This window comes from Sminthopsis crassicaudata, chromosome 6 (assembly GCF_048593235.1).
Source record: "Sminthopsis crassicaudata isolate SCR6 chromosome 6, ASM4859323v1, whole genome shotgun sequence".
NCBI classification, from domain to species: Eukaryota; Metazoa; Chordata; class Mammalia; order Dasyuromorphia; family Dasyuridae; genus Sminthopsis; species Sminthopsis crassicaudata.
The window spans coordinates 14,558,461-14,571,351 of NC_133622.1; positions in this window are offsets into that span (position 1 = coordinate 14,558,461).

Sequence of the window (12,891 nt, forward strand, 5' to 3'; positions counted from 1 at the left end):
TACAGAGAGAAAGATGAAAAAAAAAATCCTGAATCTGTCACAGTATGAAATAATAGGTAGAAAGCATTGGATTGGAAGTCAATTTCCTGGCTTCAAACCCTAGTTCTATGACCTAGCTAATTTAGGGTAAATCACATTCCCTATTTTCTTTATCTGTAAAATGAATGAATACGGCAAGATGGCTTCTGAGATACTCTTCTTCTCTGGACCATGGATGGTTCTTTCACTTTTAGATCCTATGATCCTCTCCTGAAAGTACTGAGCATCCTCAGACTGGGCGTCTTTCTGGTACCCATAGAATTAGGTTGGATACCTTTTCCAAGGCATCCCACAGAGCCCCAGTTGGAGGTCAGCTGGTTGACTAGTTCAATAATTCCCCAGTCTCCTCTCCTTTGGACCATCATAACTTTGGGAGAGCAGGGTCAAAAATCGGGCTAGTTAGACACGGTTTGGATGAAGAAGGACACAAAAGTATGCCACAGTTGTGGTGGCCAGGGAGCACTTGAGCATGTGCAAAGGAATGTATGCCTTCAGGGTGACTGTTTTTCTGCATCTCCTAAATAGGCTTACCCAAATGAGGGCTCTCAAAGAGCCCTGTTCATTTTTATGATTGAAGGTACTCAGATAAATAGCTCCCATTCCACAAGGTCAGTGATTGATGGAGTTCATTTTATAAAATGATAATGCTTAAATGAAAAGATCTCCATGCCAGAAACTAACACACTTCCTTCCCAACTCCATCCTGCATCGCTGCCCTCCCCGCCACCACCATCACCACCAATATAAAAACAGTAATAGATTATATTCAAAACATCTATATGATTTCAACATGAAGCCTCCAAAAATGATTCCTTCTACTGTAAGCACTGACCTTAGAGCCATGAATAACAAAGAGCTAACATTTAGCTAAGTTTTGGGGTTTGCAATAATTCAACATTCCTTCATTTTTGCCTTATATCTACATCTTGATAGACTTATTATCTCAATTCTACAGATAAGTAAACTGAGCTTGGAGAGATGAATTACACTTAATCTTATATGGCATCCAGGTGGGGTCAAAAGGAGATTTAATCCAATTCCTCCAGATTTCAGATTCAGCTCTTTTTTTTCTATGATAACAGGCTTCCAATGGCCTCACAGTGCTCATTATGGGCCTTCCCTTCCATTCATCATTTCCAAATTCCACAATAAGAGTTCTCCAGTTTGTTTTGGAAACTGGAACTTTGGCTTTAACATATGTCACGGGGAAATAGAAGGTGGAGGAGGGGAGAAAATTTTTTGTCCACATTGATGGAACTAACTATCTCTGCTTTGCTCCATGCTGTATGAATATCACCTGAGGAGTGGCTCTGGCTTGCTGGATCCAGGCCTGGGAAATTATGGAGTTCAGCCCAAAAAGAAATCAACATCTTTACAAAATCTAGACGACTGCCAGATCAAACCAGCTTGTTTTTGCCCCGCTTCTCACTTCTAACTTTTCTCAATCAATCAATTAATCAATCAACAAAGATGTATTGGTCTCTCCTTATGTGCAAGGCAGGAGGCTAGGTGCTGGGAGGAATGCAAAGCAGATTGTAAACTTCTCCCTGCCAAGAAGGAACTCTTGATTTTGCTAGAGCATAAGACCCAAATATATGCAAAGATAAGCCTTCATTTCCTGAATGGTTTATTCATCATCTGACAAACATTTATTAAACGCTTACTTTGTACCAGGTCCAATGCTTGGTAAATACTAAATTGCAAGGGCATATTATAGATGCTGTAGGAAAAATAAGAAGGGGATATTGAACCTCTTCAAGGATCCTGAAGTTACTTGGATAAACAGCTCCTATTACCCACAGTCTGTTTTTAATGGACTTTATGTTATAAATTGATAATGTTTAAATGAAAAGATTCCTGTTCCAAAAAATAGCAAACTTTTTTTTCTCCTCCATCATTGCATCACCCCTCATACTCTTCCTACCCCTTTATCTATATGCTTTATGATTCTCAGCTACATAGTATACTTTTATTTTCCTAAAATATCATCATCATCATCATCATTGTTATCATCATCTTTTAAAGCACTAAAACAACAGTAATAATTTATATATATATATATGTATATATATATATATACATATATATATAAACTTCCAAAGTACTTTACATCAATTTTCAGATTATTTACTCAATTGAATTTTAACTTTATTTTCCTATAATATCATCATCATCATCATCATCTTTTAAACACTAAAACAACAGTAATAATTATATACATTTATATAGTACTTCCTAAGTACAAAGTACTCTATATCAATTTTCAGATTATTCATCCAATTGAATTTTAACATGTACATATATATGTACACACATATATATATATATATATATATATATATATATATATATATATATATATATCCTATGAACTCTGAATATGGCTATTTAGAAGGTGATCCCCTTTTCCAATCCAAATAAGTTCATTATGCCATTTTTGTAATATCAGGGAGCACTTGAATAAAACTACTCCTTGGTGTAAGTTAGGACAGCCAGCTCACTTTCAAGACATGATACAGATTTGCCTCTTCCACTAGGGTACAAGCTTCTAGAAGAGATCCCAGAATTATGTATGGATTGTGTTTTATGTACTTCTGCTTCCAAATACCTCAAGCCTCTTTTCCTTCTCTAAGTAGTTGCAGAGAGTCTAGCATACTAAGAGTTAGAAGAATGGCTTTAGAGAGTAGCAACAAGTTAAAATAAAGCAGTTGGATATCATCAAATTTAAGCTTCTCATAAACAGTTGGTCATAGCAGTTAAGCCACAAGCAAACTCTCAAAAAACAAGAAAAAGATTGTTGATTTTTCCTTAAACAAATATGGACAATAAGGTTCTTTAGTGACTTCAAGCAATGTGTTATGTTGGTGATTTTATCAGTATTCTGTTATATGTAAAACAATATGCAACTAGCAGTATATGTGATATGTTACACATATAGACCAATGCTTGGCACATAGTAGGTATTTAATAAATGGTTATTGATTGACCAGAGGTTCTGAACCTTTTTTGGTGTTGGATGCCTTTGACAGTTTGGTGAAACCTATAGTCCTTCTCTCAGGATAATATTTTTAAAATAAATCAAATAAAAGATGTAATTACAGAGGTAACCAATTATATTAAAATAATTACCTTTTTTTTAAAAAAGTGCAGCCACCTTAGGTGATAAATTAAAATTATAGCTTGGTTTCTATTTTATAAAAATAAATATCAAGTCATCCAATGATGATCAGCATATGAAATCAAATAATGATAGGTAGCATTTATACAAAGTCTTTAATAACTGTTATATCACGTGATCCAGTGACTAGATGTTATATCTCCATTTTGCATATGAAGAAACTGAGATAGAACAAGATTAAGTGATTTGTCCATTCATATAATTAATAGGTGCCTTAGACTGGATCTGAATTCTGATCTCTCTGAGTCCCTATTCTGGTACAAGTCAATATGGTACCCGTGATATCTTTGCTCTTCTTTGAAAATGAAAAGGCAACAACAACAGTGATCTACTATGCCATCTAAGGAAGCCAGGGACATAGACCACACAGGAGCATACTGTTTTCCTTGGGTATATTCCTGCAGCATGATGGCACTCTTCCTTAAAATTGCTAAACCCGATTATCCACTTCTGATGATTCATGGGAGTTCTGAAGGGAAGGAGGAGATGTGTTGGGAAATTATATTACTAGAAGGTAAGGAAAAGTATTTCTAAGGATTATGAAACCCTGGGGCAAAAGAGACTTTGGGTACATAGATGATGGTTTTATGTCTATTACCAATTGAAGGTAAGAACTTCAAAAAAAGAAAAGCAGATTTTGAAAGCTGATCAGACTGGTAAGAATATGTCTGAGATGGGGATTGTGATTTCTGGACCATGGCTTAATATACAAGAATGATGGGCTCCTGGCCAGGGATGATGTGCACCTAATGAGGGCCAGTAAAAATATATTTGCCTGAAGTCTTGCAAATTCAATCAAGAAGATGGGGGAGGTAGAAAAATGCCCACATAAATATGACAAGCCTTGTAGCATTAGAGAATAGCAAGTTCTAAATAGGAAAAAGGATAGCTGAAGATAGGGCCTGAAATTCATAGCAGATAAATTCCCCCGAGAAGGGACAACAATAAACCTAAATGACTGCAGATGTCTATAAACAAATTCACAAAGCAGAGCTAATAAGTAAGTAAAACTAGAGGGGCTAACATGAGGAGGCAAATTTGACCTACTGCGTAGGACTCACAGCTGGAATATGACTCTGGAGTTTATCTTTGGGAACTTGGGGATGAGGGAAGGAATAGAACAGTTAGAAGGAAAGTACAGTAGCATCGTATATTAAACATGGAAAAGTTTTACATGATTGCACATATATAAAGTATATTGGATTGCTTACATATTTCAGAGTGGGAAGGAAGGGAGGAAGGAAGAGAAAAATAAAATTTGTATCTCAATTTAAAAAAATTTAAAAAGTGTTTTAACATGTAATTAGGGAAAATAAAATATTAAAATTATATATTTAGAGCATATATTCATGTGAGGCAATCAAACAAGCATTCTGTAGAACATTTTGCTCTCAGGGAAGGAGAGGAAAAATTTTTTATCATTATTGGAGTATATAACATACCAGCTAGACAGAAAGCAAGGACAGATAAAGAGCCTAGGAAAAGATCATAAATTTATGATAGAAGTATAATAGCAGAAACCACAACAGATCATATGATAAATTTATAATTTGCCTTAATAGTAGCTTAGTCCTTTAAAAATGGAAAGCAACAGAGAGAACTGCTCATTGGAATGTCATTCTGAAGAAATAGTGAAAACTAATGAAGTAGACATGCTAAGAACCCTAGGACCAGCAAACACTACTTCAGGGCAGGAGGTAGCACAGTGGATAGAGTGCTGGTCTGGTAATGGGAAGGTCTAAATCTATCTCAGACACTTACTAGCTGTGTGACCAGGGGCAAATCACTTAACTCTGTTTACCTCAGTTTCCTGATCTGCAAAATGAGCTAGAGAAGGAAAAGACAAACTGAATATCTTTGCCAAAACAAAAAACAAAAAACAAAAAACAAACAAACAAACAAACAAACAAACAAAAAAATAAAACAGGGTCACAAAAAATCAGACATGACTGAGCAGCGACATAAAATATTACTCCATGGAGCTCATGATTGAAAGTTAGGGAATAATCTTATGATTCCTATTTGTATGGGCAGTGCCCTCCTTCTACCACACAGGTCAGAATTTTTCCGTTACTTAGTGTTTGGAGGAGTTGCCTTGAGCATTAAGAGATTAATAGACTCACTTAGGTTACACAGCCAGTAGGTGTCAGTGGGGAGACTTGAACCTGAGATTCTTTGACTAACAGGTCAATTCATCCATCTGTCATCTCATGCTGCATGTCCTCATGATAAAGAAAGAAAGGAAATCCAGGGTATTCTGACCTAGAGTTTACATTGTATGAGGACAGATTTCAAATCATTTATAGGAATATTATTTTATGTTGTTCAAGGGATTCAGTCCAAGATGGATGATGGAAGCTCTTAAGAATGGAATTCAAAAGAGACAGATGAGGAGGGAAAAGGCAAAATGAATACAAACCAATATGGATAAACCATTTCATATCATAAATGTGTATAATAATTGATAGATACAAAGACAAGTAACTAAGGCTAAATATGAATGCCACCTTCCCATTTCTCTGCCAATGTTCTAAGATTACTAAATGACTTCACAGGATAGTAAAAAGAAAGAAGATTTTTTAGTGTTTTCTTTCTAATTGAGGGACAAAAGGAGAATCAAATAAATTCTGCTTGGGGGTTCACATGATAAATAAATAAATAAATATATATACACACATATACATATATATGTATATATATATGTATTTGTATATATATACATATATATGTGTATATATATATGTATGTATGTATGTAAAATAGAACAATTTGGATAGTGCTTCTCCCCTTTCTAAGAAAAACTATATTTAGACTGGGAAAGGCAGAATAATAACATTGAGCATTGGTTGGATAGCCAAGATAAATAGGCAGCATCTAGCTACCTTCAATATATTTACATTACCATTTCTAGTTGAAATAAATCCCTAGTTACTAAAAGAAATGGCAAGTCATTTCTCCATTCTGATATTCAGTAAATGATAGATAGTGGAGAAAGTGTCACAGCACTGGAGAAGAAAAAAATATTATCCCAGTCTTTATGAGATAGAAAACAGTATAGTTTGTACACCATAGGGTAGTTAGCTTAATTTCTTCTCCTGGCAAAATTCAAAAACATTTTTAAATGGCTGATTTCTTGAGCACTTAGGAAACAGTAAGGATTAAAATCCAACATGATTTTACTAAGAATTATGCCATTTTAACCTTATTTTCCTTTTGGCAGGGTTATTCTGGAAATATAAGAACCTTATATTTTAACAAAGCATTTTTACTGTCTCTCACATTATTCTTATGTGCAAGGTAGAAAGATAAGAAACAAATGTGATTAGTTCCAGTTAGCATTGGCTGAGTAAAACCAAATTGGTGGGGAGGTTTGATATTAAGTTGGAAGAGGATTTTTAATGGGATGACCCATAGATTTATCCTCAATCTTATGCTATGCAACATTTTTACCAATGCTATGGATAAAGGCATAAAATGCATCATTACTGAATAATAAATATGTATATGACATGAAGATTGGAGATAGCATGAAATTTAAGGGTGCGAATATAAAGTTGGAGGTCAAATTTGAGTTCCAAAAAACAACTTGGCAAGTATAAAGTAGGGGATATGTGGTTAGAAAATAGTTTCTGTGAAAAATATCTGAGAGTTTTAAAGGCTAAAGTTCCACTGTGAATGAATGGGGTAACTGGGCATCCTAAAATTCAGTGCTAACCCAGTAACATTCCATCCTAAAAAATTAATTCTAACGCAGACAGTATTGAGGAGCAGAGTGTTCAGAATGAGGAAGGGAATAATTCCACTCGACTTTGCCTTAATTGGACTACATCTAGAGTATTATTCCCTAGGGTTCCAAATAACATTACCTATGCTTTGAAAGAGATATCTATGTTTCATTTTGGTCTCAGAAATCCACAGAGAAATCTCATGTAGCTGATTTAAATCTATCATTACTATTAATTCAGCAGCACCGTGTCATAATGTTCCCTGCATTTTCTTCCCAAGGCTTGTTGGTGGCCAAGCAGCATTGTTTGTAATGTATGGCTGAGAGGTATTAACATTATCTCTGCATCCACACTATTTCACCCTAGCCCAGTCAAAGAATAAATATTGCCAAAATCTGATAGAATATCAGCATCCATGGGCAACAGAAGTGAGATTCACATAGGATTTAGCAGAACCTGATGGTAATTATCAGAATTGGACATCATAATCTAGGAGCTTTTGACTTTAAACCTTAAAGGAGAAAATGAAAATTAGAAGGAAAAATAACTGTGCTGTTTCTGGCAAGATTCAAGATGTAAAGGACAAAAAAAGATTTTCTCAACTTTTTTATAAATCTGGGATTTGAAAGTAGAAGATATCTACTGAACTTTGCTTTTCCCAATGTGAGGAAATGTGGGTAATTGGGAAAGAACCCTTTCATCTGGTTGGATGAGGGAAAGCATCATGAAGAAGTTGATCTGAGCCCTGAAGAAGGAGGGTTTTGAAAGTCCCAAGTAATGCTCATTCAATGGAATTCCTCCTTGCATAGGGGTGAGAAGTTGTACTTTGACTTAAGGAAACTGGTAGCTGTCCAGCTTGGCTGAAACATAGTGTGCAAGATCAGAAGTGACGAACAAAGTATTTTGAATATTGACTTTAGAGGATCTTAAAGACCAAACTAGGGAAATGTTAGCTAAGCACGCAGGGAAAAAACATAAGTGGATAGAGGATGAAGAATATGATCTGTATTTCAATAGTCCACTGAGTTAGTTCATTAGTACCAACTGTTGGACAGCCTTTATGATGAACCGCAAAGAGGTATAGAACTAAAGAGGAGATGGGGCTGAATCACATATGAGAAGTTAAACAGTGCTTTCAGTATTTCTGATCTGCTCATCGCCACAAAACTACAGCTTTAGAACATCATTATTCTCTTAGTGATGCTATATGATTGCGAATTATGGAACATCAGGATCTCAGGAGAATCAAAGATACGTTATCCAAAGGGGAAAAGACACATGACAAGCATAAGTAGGCAACAGCATATTGCCAATGATTATTTTGAGCACAAATGATAACATAAAAGACATCATCAAGGATTCATATAACTGGAAAAGGTTATAGGCTGGTAATGATATGAAAATAGAGGATAACAGATGGACAACTTAAGTTTTAATTACATTGGTATCCATGTAATATTAAAAGAGAAAGAGGAAGACCTCAGTGCATTTGGTGGATTCTTTATGTGGGAATTATAGGAGAAGGCAAACAAGAATGACCCAGAAAGACGAGAAAGCATTCCTGGCCTGGGATATTCACTGTTTAAACCTGTGATCACAGTGATAAAATCATGGACCTAGCAAAATATCTATTTATCAAACTACATGTAAATGTCCTTGAGGCTGTCTTCCATTTGACTTCTTATACTCGTCATCATTAATATGCTACCGTTGCCTTACACCCACCATGCAAGTTTCCATTGCCCTTTGGGTACCTTGTAGTTTTGATTCTTCTGAGATCATAATGTAGCATGACTCATGTTTTTATAGCACCACAGTGGGAATATTGATATTTAAAATTATAAACTTTTGTGGCAACACTAGCTTAGGATGATTAAAGTTTTGTGCAATTCCCCAAATGTGAATTGCCCCAATCTGTTCCTACCATTTAATTCTGAATCTAGATTATTATCATTATGTTGCATATATCCAGGAAAAAAGCACCAGAATCAGTCACACTTACTACTTATTGATGGCTACTTACCGGCTCTGTCATCCTGGATAGGTTCTGCAAACTCTTTGAGCTTCCACTTCAATAGTAAAATGAGGTCGATACCTACAATATATATATGACACAGGCCTGTGGTAAAGATATCTAAGATGAATTGCACACCTTTAAGCATATATAAATGTCAGTTCTTGGTGACTTGACTAATCAATTGCTTATTGAAATCTGAATGTTATATTTTTTAAATTAAATTTGTTTTTATTTTATTTTCCCCAGTAACATGTAAAAAAATGTGTTTTTTAAACTCTGAGTTCCAACTTTTTTCCCTTTCTCTCTTCCCACCATCTCACTCCTCACTGAGAGATCAAACAATTGGATACAGGTTGCAGTCACGCAAAATACTTCCATGATATTTATGTTCTGAAAGAAAATGTATATTAAAAAAAACAAGAAAAATCAAGAAAGTTAAAAAAGTATATTCCCATCTGTATTCAGACATCATTGGTTCTTTTTCTTTGTATGGTTAGCATTTTTCACCATAAGTCATTCAGAGTTGTTTAAACCATTATATTGCTGAAAATAGCCAAGTCATTGAACGTTAAAGAGGAATTCTTAACTTCTTTGTGTCATGGATTCTTTTGACAATCCATGTAATGTTTTTCCAGAGTAATATTTTTAAACTTACAAAGTACAAAGGAAATAAATTACATGGAAATGTAGTTACCAGGAAGAAATTAATTTGTCATTACTTTGACATTGATAAGGAAACCAAGTCAAACAATTTTCCTAAAAATCTCACATCTAAGTAGGAATTCTGGAGCCTAAGGCCAGATCTTCTAATTTCAAGTGCAGTGTTCTTTGGGTCCTTGCTAAAGAAGTTACTTCTGAAGTACAAAAGCAATCCTTCCTCCCATGTCACTTCTGAATCACCCTGTTCCCCAGCACAAAAGGGATGGGAATGAGTCATCATTCTCTCATCAGCTACTGTGACAAAGGGACACACAGGTGCTGAAACATTTGAAAGAATTATAAAGTAAAGAAACAAAGCAAAGAGGTATCAACTTCATTCTCAAGAACTGGGGGCTGGCACTGCCAAGAGCAAAGGAGAGCTCTTCTAAAACCAATTCCAAAACCAATTTTATGTTCTTTAAAAATCTCAATATATTACAGTAATTAAACTGCTTCATGACCTCATCAAAGTTCTGTAAGGCTTAATTAATGTTTGTAAAGCTTTTCACTATCTTCCATCAAGAGGGATTGGGAAAATATAAAGAATCATTATTATTATCGCTGATACCATCTTAAGCAGTTTCCTTTGCTTAAATCTGCTGATTAAATCCCAAATATGACCAAGCAGAAACTGAGTCTAGCTTTGTTCCTGCAATGCAGTTCAGGAAATTCAGCTTTTCTTTCTTTCTGGAAACCTGTGTGAACTATGCTGCAATGTTATTAGGGCTGACTAAGAATCTGCTTGTCCAGGGGGAAAGTCCTTTAGAAGGAAGAAGTCAAAGGCACCCCAATTAGTCTCATTATTCTGTCACAGTGCTACTTCTAGATCAAGTGACATGATTAAAGAGGATGATGGGAAAATCCCACCTCTGATCAAAATCTTGTCCTTATTGCCCCTTCTGGTGCTTGAAATTCTATTCTCAGAGATGGAGTTCACAATTGATTTGTTCCTTCTTGAAGCTTTCTCTGAATACTTCATTCCACAATGAGCCCTCCCTCCTTTCATCTCATTACATTATGGACTGTATCACTCATTTGGCATTCAGCATATATCTTCTAATGTCTCATTTTTTCTTTTGTATTTTTACTTCATTCTTTTATTGTTCTCTCTCTCTTAACTTTTCTCCCAACTAATTAGAGTTCCTCAAGAAATATTATTACTTTGTATTTCCTTGGAACAGAACGCAACACTAGGCTCATTAACTGAAAAATATACAACTTTTGATGGATTGAGTGAAACACACTATGCCTTCATTTTTTCTCTAGTTTTCTAGTTTTATAAAGCCCCTTTATAAATATATAATATATAAATATATAAATTATAAAATATATAAATAATATATAAATTATAAAATGCCCCTTTGAAAACAATACCACTTAGCTCACAACTGAATCTCTGGGAATTATTCTAGGTTCTCATTGAAAATGGACAAAAAATAGATACCTCACTAGAGAAAATTTACCCCCCAAAATGCAAAAGTCTATAGAAAGTAGATAAAGGATTGATTGGGTCATATTTTAGAGATTTTTCCAAGGCTGACCTGGGCTGTACTTTTTAGGTTAACTATTTATAAGAAGAGGTGTCAGCATGGACCCAGGAAACAGATGGCTTAGTCAATACTGAGGCCAGGGGAAAGTAGCAACACCAGAACATTTAAACTACATTAGGTTCCCATTGTGATATTATCTGGGGTAGTTATTATTAAGATATTCAAATAGGGAGAAAAGCTCGTACTAGTTGTGAGTAAACTTAGGAAGTCTGGCTGAGTATTGGACTATTAGAGGGGGTCTGGGTAGTTTATGAGTAAGACAGAGGTGAGTGGCTTGGGTACATTGTTTGAGTTTCCAGAGTAGGAATTTCTGTGATATTTGTGTACATGTGCAGCTATGTGGCTATGTCTACATCTGTGTCTATGTCTATGACTATGTCTAAGTCTGTAACTATTTACTAAATAGTAGGGAAACCATTAAAGCAAAAGTTGTGAGTTTCTATGTCCTTTTCCTCGATATCTAATGTTTTGGGACAGTGCTTGGTACTTCCCCAAGAGACTAATTTTCCACTAATATCTAAATTTATAAAAAGAAGGCCTTTCAGAGATAACCTCAGGCTCATTTCTGATAAGTATGTGTTCTAATATTTTATCACATCACTTTAAGTGAATGCTTGAATAATCATTCTGGTGTAATCCCTCCCATTAAACAGTGAACTCTTTGTGAGGGAGAGAACTGGTTTTGTTTTGTTGTTTTGTGTGTTTGATTTTTATTGCTTTTTTTTTTAATCCCTAGCACTTACCATTGGGCTTAGCACATAGTAGGTGCAAAAAAAAAAGATACTTGTTGACTTAACTTGACCTTGAGATTAATAAGAGAAAGGAATGTTCTCATTTATCAACTTTTAGAGAATTTCTCTCTGCTTTATCAAAGTTGAATGTCCCCATGTGTTCTCTTTCTGTGTTCTTCCCAGGAGAACTTCAGGGAAGCTTGAGGAGATTCAGAGCGAGGATTCAGTGGATTCCCAAATCCAGCAGATTCACAAGTCTAAAGGAAAAGCCTTCTCATGGACTTCCGGGAGATTCACATCTAGGATTGAATTCTGGGAAACCCACAATCCCACACTCTCAGAAGCTGAGTCTGATTCCCACAATCTAGGAGATTCAGAGTCAAGATTTCATTCCCACATCTACCTTTGTGCTGGATGAAGGCTTTGGATTCAGAGGGAGCTAGAGACTGAAGCTGACTGGACACATTCTGACAGGAAAAGATTCAAGACTTTGAAGGACACAATATGGGATCTAGACTTTAAGTCCTGGCTGCATTTTGGGGGTTACTGGTACTGGAACTAAAACTAAGGCTGGATCCAGAAGCTCCCCAAGAGATCTGCCCCCAGAGAATGATTCACAATCTAGAAAAAAGAGAATATCACATTTTTTTGATGATCTGAGAGCTGAAAGAGGTCACCTTTTGAACAGAAACCCATTCCCAATAAATGATCATCCATCCTCTCCTTGAAAATTTCTAGCAAACTCATTGCCTCCCAAGTCAACCTTTTGTCCTTAAAATCAATGAAAAATCTCTTAGCAACATCTATTCATTGTTTCAAGATCTCCTTTCTGGAGCCAGACAGAGCAAGGCAAATGTTCCTTCCATATGACAACTCTGCAAATATTTGGAGACAACTCTCATGATGACCCCTTCAAAACTGTAAGTCTGTTTCTTTAGACCACTTTACCCCA